At 44.1% G+C, this 24,204-nt stretch overlaps 1 long non-coding RNA gene across 2 annotated transcripts in view; it reads left to right on the forward strand.

Moving 5' to 3' along the window:
* Nucleotides 1–24,204, forward strand: part of LOC309534425 — a 104,945-nt gene that overhangs the window by 24,123 nt on the left and 56,618 nt on the right. The window lies entirely within an intron of this gene.

Consider the following 24,204-nt stretch of genomic DNA (forward strand, 5'->3'; position numbering starts at 1 on the left):
AGTTCTCCCTCACGAGAATACAAATGTTGTGTATGCTATTTTCACCAATGGCTGCATTTTTATGCATGCACATTTCTGAGTTGGGGAAACTGCTGCGCCAAATTTGGGAAAGCAAATGACGCCAAGGGACAGCTGCATTTCTGTTTGCACGTTGGTTTAGGAAGAATGAATTGGGTCTATTAGCATCAAAATGCGAACTGTACCGAATTTGTGCCCCTTTCCTGATTGACTGAGCAGAGCAAATAAGTGTGCCCCATGGTGTACTTTGAATATGTTCTAGCTACAAGGCGCAGCAAGAAAGAATAAGCAGAACAGATTCCTAGAACAGGAAACCATGGGCAAGTGAAAGCAGTGAAGGAGGAAGCCCATGGCTAAGGGCAGAAAAAGATATTGTGTGGTCTGAAGCATCAAGCTGGTTGCTTGAAGCTACGTCCTGAATCTTTCTCCTACAACAAAGTAATTTTGGAGATTTCTTGAAGCAATGAACTCCCTGTTGCATGCTCAAGTTAGGGAAAGCATTGCATGGAATTCCAGCTGCAATCATTCTTAGGGCAGTGGCCAATATGGTTCTCTGGCTCTGTGGCAGAAGGGTTTGCTAGCTCGTTTAGATTGCAGTCCACCTTTTCCCACCCCTTTCTAAGCCTTGTTGGACTTGGGGGAAGCTGGGCAGGAGCAAAGTCATGAATTTTCATCCAAAGTCCGTAAGGAAAATTTCCTGGACCCAGATCCTCAGATAAATATTGTGTTGTTGTTTTTATTTAGGTTATGTATTTTATGGTTTTATATTTTGATTTTATTCTGTGAACTGCCCTCAGACCTCAGGGTATAGGGTGGTATATTATTATTATTATTATTAATATTATTATTATTAATAATAATAATAGGAAGCACCTCAAAGAGCATTATTACCCAAGGCTTTCAGATAGGTGTATCTTCTCCACTTTAGGTTCATTCATAGTTTAAGTTACATCTGATCTTGCAAGACTTTGGAACACAGCGTAAGTGACTTTGTTTGTTCAAGTGTATTTCACGGCTGACTGAGGTGTTACAGTTATATTTTAATTCTGTTTTAATCCATATAAATGTTTTTTAAATCTAATATACACTTAAAAACATTTTGGTACATTTCCGAGCCAAGGAGTGCATTGCAAAATACAGTGAAGTGTGAAATCTGAAGAATAATTGCGGTCCAATCCCGTTAGTTGAGAGGGTGTGGGTCAGTTCAGTTTGCAGGGGAATTTGCAAAGAATGACTTGCTGAAACATCCTTCTTCGCAACCATCCATCTTTCTTTCTTTCTTTTTCTTTCTTTCTTTCTTTCCTCTCTCTCTCTCTCTCTCTCTCTCCTCCCTGCCTCCGCCCCTCCCTTGTAAAAGCTAAGGTACGATAAAAGCAAAGGAACTGTTCACTGCCACTACAGTTTCTGCATTTGATAAAGCAAACAATTAAAGGGGTTTCAAACATCTGCTGACTGCATAATCCCATCCAGGTCAGTGTACTCAGCATTTTTAAACAGCGACTGATACCAGATACTGCTCTATTCGACAAAACAGCAGCAGCCCCGTTAAAATCAATAGAAAATTAGATGCTATGAAAATGCAATATGTGTCCAATTAGTTATAATTGGAGCAAATGTTGATGTAGATAAAGTTCCAGAGTAAGATGTATTTGCCCGAAATGCTCTCCGCTTAGCTTATGCATGGCTTTGCAATGACAGCTCCTGGGCCCTGATGGATCCTATCATATAAACGATGGCCCATCGGATGCACACATGTTAAGCGTTATCTAATTATGTAGGTGTGCAGGGCCTTTAAAATAGCTTTGGTGTGCTTCTGTGCCTTTTGAAAAATGGTTCCCCATCATACTGAGAACTCCCGGTTGGACGTGACAAATTATGCCTGTGACTTGCGGTTATAAATTCACAGGTTATGCACCCATTCACCCTGATCCAGAGCTCTGTGTGTACTGGTGAATCATAAACTTAAAAATGGACAATCGTGCAGACCCGATCCATTGAATTAGTGGGGAATCACTTGTGATGGAAGGAGCTCTGTGTATACCCTGAAGCCCCCAAGCACACAATAAATCACTCAGTCATTGCATGTATGTTTGGGAGGTATTAAGCGGTATGTATGAAATAGAATCATAGAACTTGGAAGGGACCCTAAGCGTCATTTATTTCAACTCCCTGCAATGCAGGAATCACAGCTAAGACACCCTGACTTACGGTTATCCAAGCTCTGCTGAAAAACCTGCAGAGAAGGAGAGTCTACCACTTTTCGCCATAGTCCATTCCACTGTCAAACTGCTCTTATGGTTGCACTCGTGCAAAGATTAGCACTGGTGCAATAGGACTCCCCCCCTCCTTTCCCACATTTACCCCATGCCACCCCCAAATATGCTCTGGAGAATTGGAGATTGGAGCCCCCAGAACAGATTTAGGAGGTGCGCACAGGGAGGAGAGAGGGAGATTCTTCCATTGTGCTGGGAGAAGTCTCTGCAATGATGGAATGACCTGCTTTACACAACATTGAATGCAGGCTATTTATCCCAGGACAAATCTGTTCTGTTCTGGAAGTGGGCAGTTTGTTCAACAGAGAGGACCATCCTTCCAAACCTTAATCATCACGGCAGTCAGAAGCTTAATATTATTCTGGTTATTTAGATTGTTAGTTGGTGTTTTAAAAGACAAACAATCAGAAAACCTGGATGCTTAACTTCCTATTCATGGGATCGGAAAAAGATGCAGCTGCTAGATTTTTTAGAAATAATAATTTTACTTACATGCCTGGGAACTATTTTTTTTTTAAATAACCTCAACAATATTTTCCCATTAACAACAACAAAAAGTCATCTATTTAATTTACTGGGTTTTTTTTCTTTCTAGCTGTGTTGGATTCCAAGTTTCTTATAACAAGTAGCATGCTATATCTACATATGATGCAACACTATGAACCCAATGGCTAGCACTTTAGCGTGAACTTCTCTCGATATACACATTTTGGCAAAGCAATTTCCCTTCACATGATGCAGTTTGTATGCCATTTTCATTCATATGTGCATTTCTATGCACACTTTATATCCTAGTATATGCATCTGTTGTACCTATCACATGGCTGGGGAATGGCACTGCAAGATTCGTAAAAGTGCGAATTTTGAAGAATGGGTGTGTTTCAGGTTGCATATCGCTTTGGAAAGTGCTGGGTTTTAAAAAATTATTATTATTCATTCTATTATTTATCACGGCTTTTCATATACCAGTTAATCACTGAAGTTTCTAAGATGTGGGGGGGGGGGGGTTCACCTTTAAATGCGAACTGCCTCAGATTTCTTCCCATAGCTGTCAACCTTCCCTTTTTTTGTGGGACATTCCCTTATGCCAACGCCCTTTCCTGCTGCTTCCCGCTGCTATCCTGGATTGTTAGATATCCCGTAGACTGTCTGCGGGACAGGTGAGGCTGCTAATCCCTTATTTTCAAATCTGAAAGTTGACAGCTATGTTTCTTCCCCATCCCAAGATAGCATGCCTGTCAACACACCCTGCCCCATAGATGTTAACTCACATGGAAAGGGTTGCAGTGGGGCTTAAGTGTGGCATGCAGCAGTTTCTGCAGATTCTTACTGCACCGCCATTACAATCTGGCTGAATAATCTGCATTGCATTCACAGTTCTGTTGGCGAATTGTCTCTTTGGACAAGGGAGAGATAAGAGATTGGCTGGGTTATCAAAGACCCTTTCATCTGTGGCAGGACTCCTTCAGATTTAGCAGCATCAAACACCACATTAACTTGGAGAAAACTTCTCAAAGCTAATTACCAAAGGAACGTGCACTTCATTAAGATAAAGCTGTAAAAAAGAATCAATATTTAGCATTGTTGTTTTGATTGGATTCCCCCAATGATAAACTGTGAACGGGTTTGATCCAAAAAGGAAGGGGGGGAAATGATCTCTTTATCCAGATGACGGAAATCAGAACTGCCTCAAATGTGGGCCATCTGTGCTTGAAATGAATAGTTGCTCGAAGGTCAGCAGTTTTGTTCCTTCACAGCTCCCCCCACCCCACAAAAACAGCTTCCAGGTATGGGAGGGAAGGTTCCCTTTCCTTTTATTCAGAGAGAAAGACATCAGGTTGGCGGTTCAATGTTCTTTAATTCTACTGCATGCTGGGAATCTTCTGCTTCATTTACGATATTGACATGTTGTGATTTGCGATGACAATTTGTGATCCTTTGGCTTGAAAACAAAAAAAGGGGGGGGGTTAGAAAAGGGAAAGAGAGAGCAAGATAAGAGCATCGGGATCCTAATGGAACTGCAAAGCAGAAATGAATCTCCTCGTCTGCTGATGCTGATATCATGAGAGTCACTGTCACAGAGTGGCTAAATGTCTTGCAGAGAAACACTGCGCATACTTATTCAAAGTCAGTGTTTCTCCTAGGAAGCTGCACATAGGACTTCAAACAAACCCCTGTGTTGCAAAAGAGAATGTCAACAATGTTTAGGCAACACGATGACCATGTTGTTGTTGTTTAGTCGTTTAGTCGTGTCCGACTCTTCGTGACCCCATGGACCAGAGCACATCAGGCACTTCTGTCTTCCACTGCCTCCCGCAGTTTGGTCAAACTCATGCTGGTAGCTTCGAGAACACTGTCCAGCCATCTCGTCCTCTGTCATCCCCTTCTCTTTGTGCCCTCCATCTTTCCCAACATCAGGGTCTTTTCCAGGGAGTCTTCTCTTCTCATGAGGTGGCCAAAGTATTGGAGCCTCAGCTTCATGATCTGTCCTTCCAGTGAGCCACGATGACCATATACATATGTAATAGACAATCTTTATAGAATTCCTTCAATCAATAACAAGTTTGAATTGAAATCTTAGTCTCAAAGTCTCTGTATTCAGCAAATATAATGTCCAACACTGAACAGAGATTCTGGATATTGACTGCTGTTTCGTAGATCTTCATCAGCGTGGTGGGAGAATACAGAATTATATCATAAACTGAAAATAAAATTTTACACTTCATGACATATCACTTTACAAAAATTATAAACTGTAATACAAACAGTAATGAAAAAGAGTATATGTTATTGTTTGAAGGAATTCTATAAAGATTGTCTATTACATCGTGTTTCCTAAACATTGTTGACGCACATAGGACTTCAGCTAGGAACTTGGAAGCCCAAGCCTCAAAGCTACCTTTGCCTCAAACTCATGAGGTGACCATAGGCAAGCTATGAACCTTAGCCCCTCCCCCGTCCATCTGCAATATGGAGGCCATATTAAGAAGATGTAAGGCTCTGCTTTTCACTGAGTCAGGTCTTTGTATTCGTCTATCTAGCCTCATCCGGTCACCTCAGTATTCTAATGTACACATGCGCGTACCATCAGCAGAATGACAAAAGGTTTCAGAAGGGAAACCTTGTTAGCCGCTTGCAGTTTCTGCATTTGAGAGTGGCAACTGCAGGATTTTGCAGAATAGACACAGTGCGCTCACTCGCTGTTGCGCAGCATGTGGTGTGCTTGTGAAAACAGTGTGCAGATAATGCTGACTGCATGCAGCTGCGATGTGCAAATGAGGTGCACCCATCAAGCTCTTTATAGATTTCCAATGAGGGCCTCGGAACTAACCAAGTTTCTCATCCCTGGTTAAAATACATGTTGCCAGACCTGTTTGACATAGACACACAACAGTTAAGGTGATATATATTTTTATCCCAGGTTTCACCAACTTGGTGACTGAGGCTGATGGGAATTGTAGTTCTGGAGGGCACCAGGTTCACAAAGATAGTTGTATTCTAACAACTGGTGGTGTAGGATTTTGAGTCCTTCTGGGGAATTTGGGTTAGGCAGTTCTTGGAAATACTTTTAATGGTGAGCTCTGAAAACATGGGGTGTTGTTTGCTGCAGCACCAAAGAGGCAATAGAATAAAATAATGTGTCGCCTTAAGAGAATAAGGGCTGTTCTGAATATTTGCAAGCAAGCTTTGGGCTGGGAACCTGAACTACAGCACAGTAGCAGTGTGGAGGGGTTGGTTTACTGGAGGAGAAATGGTGGCTTGGGGTGCTTAAATTTTTTTGCTTCCACCAGTTATATCCCTCCCTCCCCACTTGATGTGATCATCATGGCTTTGGAAAACCTTGTTGGGAGAAAAGTAGCTGTGGGGAAGGGGTTGTTGAGACGGGGAGGATTACGAACAATCCTCCTCTTCTTTCCCCAAAGCATTTTGCAGTGGAGAATCCATGGTCCTATTCCCAGGCCTTCATTTGCCATTACACTTTTAGATGGGCCCAGAGATGGAATTTTGCTGTGTTTTCAACCACCACCACCCATATCCCGTTCCTGCATTCCAGCATAAAGCCACAGAACAGTTGCATTAAAATGCTCTGTACTTTTTCAGCCATGCAGATCTCCTAGACTTGTTGGCAATGCTGCACAGGGGCTGATTTCCTGGGTTGCAGGTCAACAGCAGATTTTTGGGGGGGATGTATGGGACGGCTTTGGAGCTATATGTATATGCATTGCCTCTGTGAAGGTTTCTAGACCTGAACGTTCTGCTCTGTTTCCTGCACCATCAGAGGTGCCCACGTTTGTTTCCAGAATCACCACCTATGTCATTTTGCTTTTCATCATCAAGGCCTCAAAATGAGCTTAGAAGGGCATCAATTTGCTGCTGTGTGGAATAGGATGTTGTCACTCCTTGGCAAAAGGAGCTGTTTCTTCTTCTGTATTTTTAAAGAAAAGTTAAAATAAGGTTGCCACATTTCAAAAAGTAAAAACCAGAACACCCCAAAAGTTGTGGAGCTTCTTTTTTTAGGAGAACCCCAAAATTGCTGAGCTTCTTTTAAAGGAAACTGTCGACCTTATTGCGCTTTTGTTTGGAAAACGCCAAAATTATTGAGCTTTGTTAGGCATACCCCACAGTTGTTGAGGACATGTGGCAGCCCTAAGTTAGAAGCTACAAAGAAACAAGCAAGATGACTCTCTCCAGCTTATGCTGGGTGCATTCCAGTCCTTGGTATTATGTCCTCACCTTTTTCAGATTAATTGATTGATTACATTTATCACCTGTCTTTATTCCAGTGAGCTCAAGGCTGCATGCATCATTTTCCCCCACCTCCACTTTATCCTCACAACTTTGTGAGGTAGGTTAGGCTGAGAGAGAGAGAGAGAGAGAGAGAGAGAGGCTTCATGAGCTTCATAGCAGAGGGGGAATTTGAACCTAGTTTCCCCAGTCCTAGCAAAACACTCTAACCAGTACTTTGGGCCTCCAAACCATGAAGAGATCACAAACACACACACCTCCATTTGCCATTGCAGTCTCTGTAATGGCCTATGAACACCTTCAGTAGTAGCTTTGAGAAAGATACGAGACCTAAGATAAACTAAGAATTAGTCAATTTAAAATAAAAGTGTGTACTGGCAACAAGTAATATATAATTGAAAGAAGGAATAGATGGGAGGCCGGGTCTATAGTCTAAAGACCATTTTTTGCTTTATTGTTTTGTAATTAATATTGTGTTTATCGATATTTCTATTTGTATTTTCGTTTCGTTTCTTTTTTGGTGTATCAATAAAAAGAAGAAAAGGGGAAATATAACACCTTCTGACCAATGTAACAAGCCCATTGAGGGCAAGCACTGGCCATCTCTCCCCAAATTACAGAAGTGCCTTTTAAAAAATTATTTCATGAAAATATATATTTAGCGCTTGATTGCAGAAAACCTCAAACCTCAGCGAAGTCTAGGAACATAGGAAGCTGACATATAGAACCCTGGGATCTTCGGCTTGCAAGGTTGATTCTTTACCACTGAGCTAAGGCCCTTCCATCTTCTTCCAGGGGTTCTGCGAGGCTTTTTGCTGGGATTTTCATTACTTACAGATAGGCGGTTATGCTACGTCTGTGTGTGTATTTGTGTCGTTGTTTTTTTTTGGTCTCCATTCAGGTGATATTTCTTGAGCTGGCTTGTTATATACTGTATTTGTTTAAAGCAGGTGATTATATATATATATATATATATTTGCTTTCGTAGATTTTCACGGGTACAGGAATGCAGGTTTTGGTGTCTTCGGGTGTCTTCCCGACTCTTACACATATACATATACCTCGTCGAAACGTCGCCCAGACACCCCGACTCTTACACGGGAAGACACCCGAAGACACCAAAACCTGCATACACATATATATATACAGTAGTCCCCCTCCTGATACCTTGGCAAACTGTAATAAGGAAATAGTTGCCCCAAGGGAACATTCTCGTGTCCGAATGCTCAGCCTGCAGGCAAAAGGTAGCAGCAAGGAAGCCCTTTGTAACAAACTGCAAAGCCTTCAGTGGCTATTTGCAGTTTTGCCACTAAGGTCTCCCTGGTGGAAAGCACATTATTATTTTTGATTAATGGTGAACAACAAAGGGGGGGGGGTGCGCGACTGCTTTTCCAAAAAGGGAACCTCCAACCATAACTCATTGCCGAGAGCTAAACAAATGCTACAACACATACACACACTTTCTCTCGCCAACTCTCCCATTGATTTCAAATACATTACTTGGGCCTTTTTCTGTCCTTCCTTATGAGAGTGGCGAACTGGTGCTTTCTCATCGGCTACCAGGATTGCCTCGGTGCCTCTGCCTTGTGTCCTCACAATTCTCTCCCGCTGTAGCTTCCGAGTGAAGTTCTTAGACCGCCTACAAGACGCTGAGGTCATCCAGGTATTCCCAGCCTATGCAGGGCATTTTCACAGTGTTAATCCGACCATCACGGACCAGTAATTGCTCATTTTCCAAGGCACATCCCATCCACGTTCCATGTCCTCTTTTTTACGATTCAGGCCGCATGCTTCCAATTACCACTCTGCTTGCATGAAAATGTGATTAATTAAATCCTTTGGTTCTCCAAACGACTCGAGAAAAAGGCTGAATTGTTTCATATCTTTACTTCGGCTAGGTCTTCATTTCATTCCTTGACTTTGGGCATCTCTTGAAAGAGTATCTAGAAATAACATGATTCAATTAATTGTAGGGCTCTCCTTTCAAAGCTATTATATCTCCTCTCGGTTTCGCTTTTCCCTGTAAGAGCAGATAAGCATCAGAATAACTTTGCTGGTTGCAGATTGTTATTAGTAGTAGTACTTTTAGTAGTACTGGCAGTAGTGTTAATACTGGTAACAGCAGTGATGTGTAACAGTGGTAGAGTATATTCCCTTGTGCATTGAAAAAAGACAAAGGAACCTATTTTTAATATATATATTATTTGTGGGAAGACAGCAGGAGGGATGGAAAGAAACTAGGCAAGATGAACGTGAGTAAATTGAATTTTACATATGTAGACTTCAGTGCAGTTGAGGATAAAAATAATCATGGACTTCAAAGTATCGAGGGAAGAGAAATTTGTTTGGTTTGCAGCTGAATGCAAATTTACCTAATCTGCATTTCCCAAACCAATTCATGAATCAAAATGCCGCTCGGAATTTTCGCATTTCTCAGGTTTTTTTCCAAGGTGCTTTTCTAACAACAACAACAACAAAAACAATCTGTACATAAAAGTGAATATTATGGGAAATGGTGTGAAAAAATGTGTATGTCGGTGGAAATAACATACGAAACTGTTAGGGGAAATTGCTTTCAAAACATGCTCATTCCATAGCAAAATGTCTATATAAGGCACAAGAACGTATATGAGTTTTTGTGCAGATTAAAAAAATAAATAAATAGCAAGCTGGGTTGGAGGTGGGGAAAGCTGAATTTAGGGGTGGCAAAACGAGTAGCTGAAAGAAACTGAAAATGGCGAATTTGTACATGGGGGAAGTGAGAGTTAGCACACCACAGAAGTGCTATAGAAGGGAGCAGACTTGGAAAAAATTAGATGGAGGATATTTATTCCAGAGCAGAAGGTTAGATTAGAGCAGGGGTTGGCAGATTGGAGGATGTTGCTGGATTGCAATTTGGAGTCTACCTGAAATTTGGAGTCTACCTGGAGGGCCACAGGTTCCCCACTTACGGAAAAGAGGATCAGTTAGACCCTGTCCAATTCTATGATTTACATGACTCTCTCCCCCCCCCCCACACACATGCTATCTCCCTACTGATACAGTTTTCATCCTCAACAGGCTTTTAAGAATTGCATATCTCACTAGTTTTTACAAGATGTTGTTGACAGTCCTGGATGAAATTAAGTCAGGCTTTAATTGAACAGCATGGCAGATATGATGAAATGCTGCTGTGTGTCCCCCCCTCCCCACTCCCTGCAAGGAGGGGGGGGAGACACAAAAGCGATGACGAAACCATTTATTTCCAGTAATGGGGTTTAACTCAGCAGAGCCCTGGGAGAGAAGCCGTTCCCAGGTACAAGGGATAAAAAACTGCCTTGGCTGCAATTTCAGCAACCTGAGTTCAGCAGTGTGCCATGTATCGTATTATGCTTAGGAAAGCTCGCACATCTTTCTTTTAAACTTTTTATTTGTGATTAATCACGTCTTGATTTTCTTCTCCCCTCTCCCTCCAAGCCACAAATCAGAGAAAGTAGGATGCCGCTATCAAAATGCAGTGACTCCTCCCTCCCTTTTTCCTCCCTTCCCTCCATTCTTTCGCTCACCTCTCCCCGCTCCTTGTTAACCTTCGGTATGGGGAGATATAGCAAATGCAAGCCATGAGCTATTAAACTTGTTGAATGGAAACATTGGTGTGAATGCGTTTTTAAAAAACCCTCTGTCTGATTTGCATCCCAGATTAGTAAGAAATACTAGGATTTGAACCAGTGGCTTCATTGGGACTGAAGGCAAATTCACACACACACACAACTTTCTCAACAACTGGTGACTACAGCATCAAGTCATTTATTGCAACACAGATACCCACCCTTGTTCACGCCATGCAACATTTTATTCTCACAGTAGTTTGCCCAGAGAGGTAGCGACTGGCTGAAGGTCACCAAATGAAGTCCTATCCAGACACGCTTTTGAATCCAGGGCTTTGCACACACCATGCATTTAGATCATGTGACTTCAACCAAAAGAGCTTGGAAACTGTAGTTTACTCCCCACTGAGCTACAATATACAGCACCCTTAAAGAACTACAGTTCCCAGGATCCTTTGGGGGGAAGTCATGCACTTTGAATGTGTTTGCCTTGTTAAGTCCATCATACTATCCCTTCCACCATAGCAAACTACTTACAGAAAGCAGTAGTGAGCGCAGCACACTCTCACAACAAAGATCAGATCACACACACACTTTTGTGTAACCTCCAACAACACAATTTTCCCCCCAGCTAGACCATCCACATGGTTGTGAGGCATTGATCTGCATTTGTGGCTTGGCATCCAGCCTCATTAATACATATGGCCGAGTCTGGGAGTCTACCTCACATTGCTGCACCCAAAATGGTATATGAGGAGCAATTAGGGAGAAGTCTGCCATGCTATATTAGCTTGTGCGGCAGGAGCAGCTGTAAGGTATGGATTTTACATCTCAGGTACCACAAGGTACTGCTGGAATCATTTTCCATAATAGCAACTGAAAGGTCACTGGAATTAATCCTAAGCGGGCTATCCTGTGTTCCATCCTTCGTTGGCCATAACGCTTCTCAACATATATTTCGCCTACATTTCCTATGAACTTAACGTGCTGCAGCTGGGAGAGCAGAGTTAACCATTTGGCTTCAGAGTGCTTCATGCTAAAGGCTACGGCTATGCACCAAATATTCACCCCAAAGAGGAACATGGACACCCTTTCCTTTTGCTCACAGTAGCCACACTCCCTCTGTTTCTGTTCCAAATGTTTTGGGTGGGGAGCCTCGACCTCACATGCGCCGGATTGAGCTAAGGTGCCACCTTCATGCCCATCATTTTCCCTCCTGGTCTGCCTTACTGAACTGAAGTCAGCACTATCCGTTTCAACCCTCCCACTGAAGCACAACCTCGGTTGCTAAAGGACAGAGCTGCTGGATCGCCTAAGGAACCCCCCTCCATCCCTTCTAAGCTTCCCGTGACGAGGCCCAGAATGCTTTGCTAAAGCTGGTAAAATGGAACCAAATCAACTGTTCAATGGATTTGGTCCCCTTCAACCAGCTGTAGCTGCGCATTGATCACGCTCTCAGAGGCGGCTCTGAAGGATGAAGTGCTCCAAGTGGACCGAGACAAGCAGAAGACAAATGGCTCCTATGGACGTTGTCGATAAGGAAATTATGATGAGTGGCACCTACAGATCTATCACCCTAGCTCTAAACGGGTGGGCTGGGCCCAAAGTCATTATGTGGTTGCCAGTCAATTCCATGTAACTGAGGCCACTCAGAGATTGATAATCTCCATCTTCCTACTGTTATTGATCTGGGTGGTAATTTAGAACTGTATATTTTAACAGCATACGCTCGCAAGTTTCCATGCCATGTTAAAGCGCTCTGTTCAAAAAAGAGCTCTCTGTGCTACACTGTTTCTGTCTTGATTCTTTTTAAATGATTAATAAAGAAACATTTTCATGCAATGCTCCCTTTCTGTAAACTGTTCCCCCCCCTCTAAAACAACAATGGCCCACCTCCTCCAAAAAGGGGGCCTTTACTGTTGAATCAGCAACTCAGCACAACGGAGGGATGAAGCAGCAGGCAAGATTCAGTGTGTGATGGAAAATGGAGCAAAAAAATAAAACAAAATTCCTATTAGATACTGATAGCTCGCTGTGGCTACCATGCAAAGAGACATGGGATTTGCCTTTTTAAAAAATAATGGTGGAAAGCTCAGTTTAAAAAAATGGTGTTGTGAAATCAAGAGGAACAATATTCTGTGTTGGGGATTATCAGAAAAGGGGACAAAAATGTGATTGCAAATATCACAAAACCTTTATATAAAATATATGGTAAGATGATAAGGCCACATTTGGGATATTGGACTCAGCTATATAAATAAAACGTTTTAAATGTGTTGTTAAGTGCAATATACAAATGTGAGACTAGATGGCGACACTGGGCTATGCAAAATTCAAGGTTATTTTTCAAAACGTTTTTTTAAAGAAGCATTTCACAGCGGTTTTTTTATATGTGTGTAGATTCCACCACTGTGAGTGGTTCTGGCCAATACAGATATGACACAAAAGGATAACCAAAGCTTCTTTACCAGGAAAAGTGAAAATGTTTAGGAGGTTTTTTCGGGGGGGGGGGATTGCTAAGGAAGGGTACATATGACTGACAATTTAAGGATATTGACAAGCTGGAATGTGTGCCGATTTGGGTGACCAAGATGATCAAGGGTCTGGAAACTAGGTTTTATGAGAAATGGTTGAGGGAGTTGGGTATGTTTAGCCTGGGAAAGAGGAGTCTGAGAGGTGATATGATATCTATCTTCAAATATTATAACGGCTGTCACATGGAAGATGGAGAAAGCTTGTTTTCTCCTGATCAGGAGGGTAGGACTGGAACCAATGGATTCAAGTTACAAGAAAGGAGATGCTGACTAAACATCAGGAAGAACTTTCTGACAGTAGGAGCTGTTCGGCAGTGGAATGGTCTACCTCTGGAATTGGGGGACTCTTTGGATTGCTTGGTGTGAGCCACAAAGTGGCTGCCGTAGGTGGGGCATGCCACAACACAAAATGGCTGCTGTGGGGTTGCGGGCTAGCACACAAAGTCTGGCCCATCCAAAAGAGCAGAGAAAGAGACTTGATCACAAAACAGTGCAGCCATACCCCCAACTTGCCCTTCATCAACAGAGGGAAAGGCACATATACCTCCCACTGACATACAAACAAAGAGACAGAAGCTCTTTGTACCCCACCTTTTACCCTCCAGATGTTTTGAGACTACAGTTCCCATCATCCCTGACCACTGGTCCTGTTAGCTAGGGATGATGGGAGTTGTAGTCCCAAAACATCTGGAGGGCCGAGTTTGCCTATGCCTGTTGTAGTGCATTGTGGAGTTTTGAGGGACTATTTATTGAGACCTTTCACAGGTGCCATAGGAGATGCTGGTGGGCAGGCTGGCACCCATGGGCACCATGTTGGTAACTCCTGGATTGGATACTCCCTGACCATCGATGTCACTGGTTGGAGGGCACCAGATTGGGGACGGTTGGCTAGAAGGAGCCCTACTGTTACCATGTAAGCAATGTTGTTTGTTGGTTATTATCTATCTTTCTATACTAGCCTGCATTTTGGGGTATCTGCTCTCCCAGAGGAGCTCAGAACTTAATCAATGATCATTTACACTATACAAAAAACCAAAAACCACCACCCCAAATTAAAGCAGACTACCATAGAGCAACATTGAAATTTTCACAAGAACATAAGAAGAGCCAGAAAGATCCAGAAAGTCTTCAAGACACTCCTGAAGGGCAACAAAGAAGTGGGTGTGTGGATTTCCCTGGGGAGGTTCATCTAGATATGTGGGGCCACCACAGAACAGGTCTCATCCCTGACCCTCACCAACTTGACAGCTCTCACCAGTGGACCACCAGTTGATGCTTTCCTAACTTAGTAGAACAATACAGCTTCTAAGTATTATGGGCTGGTTTAAGATCCATAGGTTATCCAGTCAATGGGATGCTGTTGAAACTGAGCACCTGGGGCATTTCTCCAGGAAAAAATTCTTCCGAAAATCAGTCTCTCCTTTTCTCCCCGTTATTCTTTAAGTGGACCTGGTACTCATAGGGACCTGGCATAAGGCATAAAGCCCTGTTTGGCTGTAATAAGCATTGATGTTATGTTAATGGCTTAAAGAAAATCACTCACTTTCTCATGTTATAATGATTGGGGGAAAGTAAACCGAGTGTCATCTTTTCCTAACTTTATCGTAAATCCATACAACTATCACAAGCTACAAATGCTGTTGGTGTAACAGACCATCAGAATGCAAATACGAATCCCGGCTTATAGGCCTCTTTTGCTTGCTAGGGATTTGGTGGCTGTGGCTCAACCCTCAACAAAGGCCATTTCTGCTGTGATGACTCCTTCCCCTTGCCCAATGTGGGAGGAGCTGTATCTCGGGAATGGATCTCTGTTGAAACAATGACTATTGGACTCTGTGTAGCTCATTACCTGGCTGGTGCCAACCTAGAGGGACCCCTAGACAACCCATCACTGAAGCCAGTTGTATGCCCGGAGCATGGGATTTTGGCTATGTCTTAACAAAACACAGTCAGTTTGTATCCAGTGCTTCATGAATGAAATTCCACTCATGCAACAGGACTCCTCCTCCTCCTCCTCCTCCTCCTCCTCCTCTCCATGTCCTGTTCCCAAAACAATCCATTTCAGGGAATTCCCCAGTCCTCTGGAGAGCTTGAGGGTGCAGTTGGGTTGTGCAAGTGGAGTACGGTAGCTGCATTGAATACACCCCAATTAGAGGGAATTCCCATAATTAAATGTCCTGACACAGGGAGGTGTGTGTGTGTGTGTGTGTGTGTAACAACCACATGATGACAGCAACAAATCCCAGGTCTTTCCTACACAGTTGTTTGCCAGGTGAGCTAATTCCATTCATCACAATGAAGTTTGTGTTGAGGTTCCTGGTTCATCATGCTCACTTAGTATATCAGAAACATCCTATTACATTCGCTGGGTGATATGAGCTGAAATCACCCTGGAAACATTTTTCAAAAGTAGGGATGTTGAAGTTAGTATGTCCTCTCTTATACATAACTAGCTGCTAATTGCGAATAATCATGTCAGCAGAGAAGGAGACACATGAAGAATGGATGAGGAACTTGCTTACTTATAAGAAATACATCTAAACCCATGTGGAAGCACATTCATCAGACTCGAGAAATGTTATATTTCCTAAATGTCTAAAAAAGAAAGAGCGAGCTAGTTTCCTTTTTACAGTGTTGAAGATGAAACACTTTGTAACATCAACATCTGACGATGCTTTTATAATAGATTTCACTCTGGATGAATGAATGTAACCTAGATGCAATCTTGCCACAGTGGATGGGAGGTCTGGAGGGGGAATTTTTGACCTTCCAGATGCCGCTGGACTGCAATTCCCGATCATCCATGGTCACTGGCCAGGCTGTTTGGGGCTGATTGGAGTTAGAGTCCAACAATTTCTAGAAAGCCACTGGTTCCTCATCCTTGCAGTATATGGGCAAGCTCACTACACACAAGATAGGTCATACAAAGAGCCCAGGTGGAGCAGATAAAAAGTCCATCTGTGGGAAGACTCCTCTGCTCCACAGTACATGTTTACAACAACAGGGCTCCAGTTGGGAAGGCCATTTATGTCTTTGTGGTGAAGGAGAAAGGGCTCAGTTTCTCACACCCTCTTTTTAGTCCCAAGCCTCCCATGAAACAGCTTGGTAAAAGAGCAAAATGAATTGTTCTTGGCTCTGGTGTGTTGAACAACCTGATATTCTTCTTCACAGCCCTCTGAGGTAGGCTAAGCAGAGAGGTGGTGACTGGCTAGAGATCACCCAGTGGACTGAGATTTGAAGGCAGCTCTCCCTGATCCAAGTCAACCGCCCTGTGCTGTAATGCCCCACAATACAGAGTAAAACCATCACAAAAATCCAAGCGTGGCCACCAGCTCTATCAGCCAAAATACACAACAATGCAAGCTGTCAGAAGTTTGTCTTCTGCTTCCTAGACCATTGGGCCAAAGCTGCAACTGTTTAAGTGCACTTACTCAAGAGTAAGGCTAGATTGGAGGCAGGGAATCTTTTGCAGGGTGAGGGTCATGCAATAGATTCCTCCATCCATGCAAGGAAGAAGCAATATCACCAGCAATCCATTCCATCTAGGTAAAAGTACTCAAGGAAAGAGTGAAGCAGAGTTGTGGCCTTGGGAAAGGAGCATATCCTGGGAAGAGACCAAGTGGCTGGATAGAGAGATCTGGGTGGTATTGGTGGTGATGGGGTGTATTGTGGTTCCTCATCTCTGAAGTACATCTTACATTACTGTCACCACAGGGATGTCAACAGACAATGGGAAGCATTTGCAAGTCCCATCGTGCTATGAGTCTCCATCAGAAATGGACGCTCTGGACCCCACGGCAGAGAGTCACGTGGTGAGCATCAGCAAACACATACCCTCCAACATTTCTCTGCTGAAAATAGAAATGTCCCAAGGAGAAGCGGGACATTCCGTGCTCAAATCGGAAACTGGGACGGCTTCTGTAAATCCAGGATTGTCCCTGGAAAACAGGGACACTTGGAGGGTCTGCAGACATAAAGTCCATATGACAATCACACACAGCAAAGAGGCAGTGTTCTTAAGACAGGCACGCTTCACCACATAGTGCATTGTTAGGCTATGGAACCACTAGATGGCCACCAACTGGGATAGCTTTAAAAGCGGATTAGATAAATCGTGGAGGATAAGGGGACCAATGGCTACTAGACATGTTGCCTAGGCCCCGTTTCCAGTGTCAAAGTCAATATACCTTTTAATACCAGTTGCTGAGAGTGCTGTTTCACTTAAATCCTGCTTGTGAGCTTCCCATAGACATCTGGTTGGCCACTGTGAGAACAGGATACAAGATTAGATGTTCCTTTGGCCTGATCTAGTAGCCTTCTTCTTACATTTGTAAAAATGGTTGCAGCTCCCTGTTGTGATACGTCCAAGGAATGGGGGCAATTGGCAGGCTCCCAACTGGCTCCAGCCCACCAGCTGGCAGCCGGTCAAACTCCAGTCCTCGGTTCTACACCAATCTGTGACTCAGAGCTTCAGAAGCCTTTCAGAAGCTGAGCATGCAAGCCAGCAGAGATAACAAACTCTTCACAACGGAAGGGCAGACAGAGGCATATGTAAAGCATATTTGTTGTTGTTGTTGTTTAGTCGTTTAGTCGTGTCCGACTCTTCGTGACCCCATGGACCAGAGCACGCCAGGCACTTCTGTCCTCCACTGCCTCCCGCAGTTTGATCAAAAGCATATTTACAAGCAGTTTATTCAGCATAGATCAGGACAAAGAAAACATGTTTGCTCTCCTTCATGTCCAAGCAAGAAGCATAACCAAAGGCTATACACAAATGGAAGTTCCCAGTAAGCTGTGCTGGAATGTAAACAGACATGTGACATACAACATCCTTTGCCTGGATGGACCTTTAATGAAGTCTCTCAATGGCTATGAGTCATGACAGCTATGGTCTACCTCCACTGTCAGTAGCAATATACTTCTAAAAACAGTTGCTGGCAACTCTAACTCTGGAGAGTGCTGTTGCATTCATGCCCTGCTTGTAGACTTCCCTTGGCCATCTGGGTTGGTCAATGCAAGAAAAGGATTCTGGATTGGATGGGCCTTTGACCTGGTCCAGGCAATGGATCTTCTTATGTTGTCATGTTAAGCATCACCTGTGTGGCTGTCCGAAACCACTGAATGTACGAGGCTTATAGATATTTTGTCCAATTGCAGTCAAGGAGAATGCCCACTTTTCTTTACAATGTCTCCGCATCTATGGGGAAGCCCGCACAAACTCTACAGTCTCAGAATCACTGATCTAAGCTTGGAAACACACGGGAAAAAAGGTGTTTAAATAAAAGATACACGTTACCGTAAGATGAGTAGGCAGGCATGTTGCTTAGACTTGGGTTCCTAAATTGGAGCAGTCAAAGGCTATATTTAGCCTCCAAGAAACTGCCCTAATTTTTAGCATGTGCCGTACACCTGCAGTTCCCCTGGAAAGCAAGAGAATCTAGATTCTCCCAGCATAAGGAAAATAAAATCACAGGGGCTCCATCTGTGCAGGCTTACATGGGAGCAACATTTTAGGGCTGCACCCATGGTTCCTATTGAACTCAGGGGTTTTTCGCCAGTTAGTCATACTCAGAGCAAAGTCATGGAAATTGAAGAACATGACTTGTTTAGGTTCCTTAATTGCAATGGTTCTTCTCCGAGTAAAATTTTGTTGAATACAACCCAGAGAGAGATAGAGATTTCTGAGTAAACAACTCAGACAGGATTCAGCTGCAGCATATTATGTTAGCTTCCCACCCAGCAGGGGGAGCTGCAACATAAAGATGTGCTGCTCTACTTCCTGTGACTTCTAAACTTCCAGGTTCCTCCCCCTCCCCACCTCCAGTGATCTTTTCACTGGCAATGTTTTGCAGAGCATCACTAGGTTGCTGCATCCTCCTTCCTTTCCAGTTTCCTCATGTTCATGTTGGCACAGCAGAGCAGGCATGCAATACCATCCTTGGTTTGAAGTCATACGGTGTGTGTGTGGATTTTAGCTTCAGTAGGCTTAAGGAGGACAATACTGGCATCGGTCCTCCAGGATTTTAAGAACGCATTCCACTGTCCCCTGCCATTTCCCCTTAAGTTCCTGAACTTACTGCAGAATGTGGCAGCCAAATGCACAGAGCTCCGCTGCGTTATAAGTACTGCTGCAAATATGGAATGAGAGACTCTTTTCAGTCCAAGGGTTACATTCTGTTCTGGGTAACACGTCAATGACCAGAGGGAACAGTGAGCAGAACAAAAATTGCATATATTACATTTGTACCACAGGCTAGTTTCCACACACACAGCCCTCTCTACCTTCCATCCAGTTAGCAAAAGGCATTAGCAGAGATCAAGGGCACATTCCAGCCAGGCAAAGGCTTTCAAGGACGGTGAGAAGCAGGGCTGGTGTATCCCAGTAGAGAGAAGGTGTTGCTGGTGAGGGAGTGGTATGGGAAGATTCCCAAGGGCCAGTTAGAGGGGTTTGGGGGACCACATTCAAGTCCCAAGCCTGAAGTTTCACATCCCTGTGGGAAAATGACAAAATCATTAATAGTGGACCCTGGAACAAGAACACAAGAAGAGCTTGCTGGATCAGGCCAGGATACTGTTCTCACGGTGGCCAACCAGATGCCTGTGGGAAACATGCAAGCATTATTTTAAAAAACAAATAATTAAAAATACACTTCACCCTTCAAAACTGGCGGTGCCCAGTGTCATTGCTTGGCAGTGTGGGGCACCAGCTCAGAAACTAGAAGCAGATGGAATTAACTAGAAGCAGATGATCTGGGAGAGATCATCAGGGGATTTGGGCTGGGTGTTCATCAGTATGCGGATGATACCCAGCTCTACCTCTCTTTTAAATCAGAACCAGTGAAGGCGGTGAAGGTCCTGTGTGAGTGTCTGGAGGCGGTTGGAGGATGGATGGCGGCAAACAGATTGAGGTTGAATCCTGACAAGACAGAAGTACTGTTTTGGGGGGACAGGAGGCGGGCAGGTGTGGAGGATTCCCTGGTCTTGAATGGGGTAACGGTGCCCCTGAATGACCAGGTGCGCAGCCTGGGAGTCATTTTGGACTCACAGCTGTCCATGGAGGCACAGGTTAAATCCGTGTCCAGGGCAGCTGTGTACCAGCTCCATCTGGCACACAGGCTGAGACCCTACCTGCCCGCAGACTGTCTCGCCAGAGTGGTGCATGCTCTGGTTATCTCCCGCTTGGACTACTGCAATGCACTCTACGTGGGGCTACCTTTGAAGGTGACTCGGAAACTACAACTAATCCAGAATGCGGCAGCTAGACTGGTGATTGGGGGCGGCCGCCGAGACCATATAACACCGGTCTTGAAAGACCTACATTGGCTCCCAGTACGTTTCCGAGCACAATTCAAAGTGTTGGTGCTGACCTTTAAAGCCCTAAACGGCCTCGGTCCAGTATACCTGAAGGAGCGTTTCCACCCCCATCATTCTGCCCGGACGCTGAGGTCCAGCGCCAAGGGCCTTCTGGCAGTTCCCTCATTGCGAGAAGCCAAGTTACAGGGAACCAGGCAGAGGGCCTTCTCGGTAGTGGCGCCCGCCCTGTGGAACGCCCTTCCAGCAGATGTCAAAGCGATAAACAACTACCTGACATTCAGAAGACATCTTAAGGCAGCCCTGTTCAGGGAAGTTTTTAACGTGTGATATTTTACTGTATTTTTGGTTTTTATGGAAGCCGCCCAGAGTGGCTGGGGAGGCCCAGCCAGATGGGCGGGGTATAAATAATAAATTATTATTATTATATTATTATTATAATTAAGCATTGGCTAATCCCCACAGTTTCTTCCCTTTGCCAAGTGTCCCACAGGGCTGGCTCAAGACATTTTGGCCCCTGATAAAGGTAAAGGGACCCCTGACCGTTAAGTCCAGTTGCGAACGACTCTGGGGTTGTGGCGCTCATCTCGCTTTATTGGCCGAGGGAGCCACAGACAGCTTCCAGGTCATGTGGCCAGCATGACTAAGCCGCTTCTGGCGAACCAGAGCAGTGCACGGAAATGCCGCTTACCTTCCCGCCGGAGCGGTACCTATTTATCTACTTGCACTTTGATGTGCTTTTGAACTGCTAGGTTGACAAGAGCAGGGACCAAGCAACGGGAGCTCACCCCGTCGCGGGGATTCAAACTGCTGACCTTCTGATCGGCAAGCCCTAAGCTCTGTGGTTTAGGCCACAGCGGCCCCTGAAGCAGACCCCAAAATGATGCTCCCCTCACCAACAGAGAAGAAGGGGTGAGGGAAGAGCTACATCATGAACAAGGAGGGAAGAAAGATCAACAATGAGATCTGCCACCCCAGTGGATCCTGCTGCCTGAGTCAGTCCCTTACCTTTATGGTGTGCCATAAAGAGTGTCTTTCTGTGGCTGGGGAAGAAGTATTTTGGTTTCTTCTTCAGCCCATATTTTCCTATCATCACAATATGATTCCGACTAGAGGGGGTGACATTTGCACGCCAGCCACCAGGTGGATGTATAGAAAATGTCACACGCAATGAGTTTGCTAATGTTTTCCATGAAGTCGGCATTGCGTGTCTGGGGCAAACTTCAGCCGGCCCCGTCTTTGCATGCTGGAGGGAGTGAAGAGAAAGAGGAAGCCAAAATGCTTTCCCCAAAAGTGCAACCAAGCCAAACTGAGAAAGGCAAGTTTTAGAAAAAGAATGGTTATTTATTGCACTTACTAGTCATTATGCCACAAAGTGACTTACAAAAAAAGGAGTGCAGAAATTAAAATCAACATAAAATGAAAACAGAATAAAAGATAACAACAACAACAACAACAACAACAACAACAACAACAACAACAACAACAATATTTACTTTAAAAAGGCACAACATAATGCATGTTTCTGAGCACCAGCTTTCAGGGACTTTCAGGGTTTATGTCTTTTTGGGAGCCTGAACACAAGACAACTTCAAGCTGAGAGGCACAGACAAGCCCTTCCTCCATATCCCATACAGGCTCCTCTTCAGACCTTTGTAGATTCAGGACAAGGTCTGAAAGGGCTCTTCTCTATGAAAAGATAGGGTTAAGAAAAATTGGGGGATTCAGGACAGAAAAAAAGGAAGAAGAAGAAGAAGAGGAGGAGGAGGAGGAGGAGGAGGAGGAGGAGGAGGAGGAGTAGTTTGGGTTTGTTATTCCACTTTATCACTACCCGAAGGAGTCTCAAAGCGGCTAACATTCTCCTTTCCCTTCCTCCCCCACAACAAACACTCTGTGAGGTGAGTGAGGCTGAGAGACTTCAGAGAAGTGTGACTGGCCCAAGGTCACCCAGCAGCTGCATGTGGAAGAGTGGGGAAGCGAACCCAGTTCACCAGATTATGAGTCCACCACTCTTAACCACTACACCGCTCTGGCTCTTCTTAACTTATTAACACAGCACATATTTAAACTATGGAACACACTTCCACAGGAAGCAGTGATGCCTTTCAAGAGGCAGGTAGGTAGCCGTGTTGGTCTGACGCAATTGAAATATATATAAAAATAAAAATAATTGTCCAGTAGCATCTTAGAGACCAACTAAGTTCGTTCTTGGTATAAGAATTTCAGGAACAGACTTGAAAGAGAAGTTGCTGAATTACAACTTATCACTAGACTGAAAACTATGGAGAGACCTGGTCTTAATAGAGATATTGGATTGCTGTCTCATTACATATGCTAATCATCTGCATACTTTGTTGTTGTTTAGTCGTTTAGTTGTGTCCGACTCTTCGTGACCCCATGGACCAGAGCACACCAGGCACTCCTGTCTTCCACTACCATCTGCATACTATCCCTTGCTTTTTCCTGTAGTACTAATTGCAGTCGTTAACAGTCATCAACAGGTTTACCATACCCATTGAGTCAATCACCCATCTCCTAGACCCTTCTGAGAAAAACCTCACCCCACCCTCCCACTATATATAAGGGTCTGGTGACTTCTGTTTCAGTGTATCTGAAGAAGTGTGCATGCACATGAAAGCTTATACCAAGAACAAACTGAGTTGGTCTCTAAGATGCTACTGGACAACGAGAAGAGAGAGAGAGAGAGAGAGCGCCTTTCAAGAGGATCAGACAGATCCACGGAGGAGATCCAGTAGGCTTTTCTTATGTCCTTAAACATTGGTCTCAACATGGAAACTATTAATTCCACTGAACATACAATGGTGGGACAGCACAGGGGGCAACTGCTGAACCAGGACTAGAGGTGTGGATAGCTGATTGGCTAAGCTCTCTTAAACAGGGCACATGAAATAAGTTTTGTGGCCATTGCAGTGGGGATCTGGTCTTCCGCGATAGCTTTTATGCCTTACGCTTTGCACCAGATTTCTGGGAAAGAACAGCCATTTTTTTGGCGTAGTTTAGTTTGTAAAAAAAACATGTCCTCTTTTTGCATCTCATAAATCCATCTGGGGGGGAATAAAACAACAGAGTGCAACCAGATGCACTGTTCGAGGGGGACGTTTAACCCAGAAGCAGGAGCAGATTTCCATGCCGAGCGACGGAAACTGCCTGAACAGAAGTTCCTTCCTTCTTTGCTCACAGCTGCCATTGACACACATATAGCCTGAAGGGGCTATCAGAATACAAAGCTGAAGATGGCCAAAGACATTAAAAATTATATGATGTGAGCACCATCTAGCTCGGCGCATGATCAGAGGGGGAGATGCATTGTGATGCATTGGGCAAAAGAGAGTTTCTGCTGACATTACATATTGCAGCTCTCCGGTCAAAGATGTTTTTAACAGGCCATGAAATATACATAGCTTGACAAGCTGCTCATAAGGTGCATATGTATTTACTGAAACATGCACACTGCCTATCTGGATATAGCAAATGTGCCGTCTCTTTTTGGTTTCTGTTTGCTTTTCTCTCCCTCTCTCTCTTTTTAAAAAATTACCAGTAAATATAATGGGCTTCTTCATCTTTCCGGCTGAATTGTGACTCCTTTGGGAGCATTCATCACCAAATGTGATGATAGGACTGATCATATGAGTGATCTTCTCGGCGCAGGGCTTTTTTACATTCCCAGCACTCTGCTGAATATCCCTCTTGTGCCTCTGGACTGGCGGCGTTTGC

The sequence above is a fragment of the Podarcis vaucheri genome (genome assembly GCF_965113315.1).
Source record: "Podarcis vaucheri genome assembly, chromosome: 6".
Lineage (NCBI taxonomy): Eukaryota > Metazoa > Chordata > Lepidosauria > Squamata > Lacertidae > Podarcis > Podarcis vaucheri.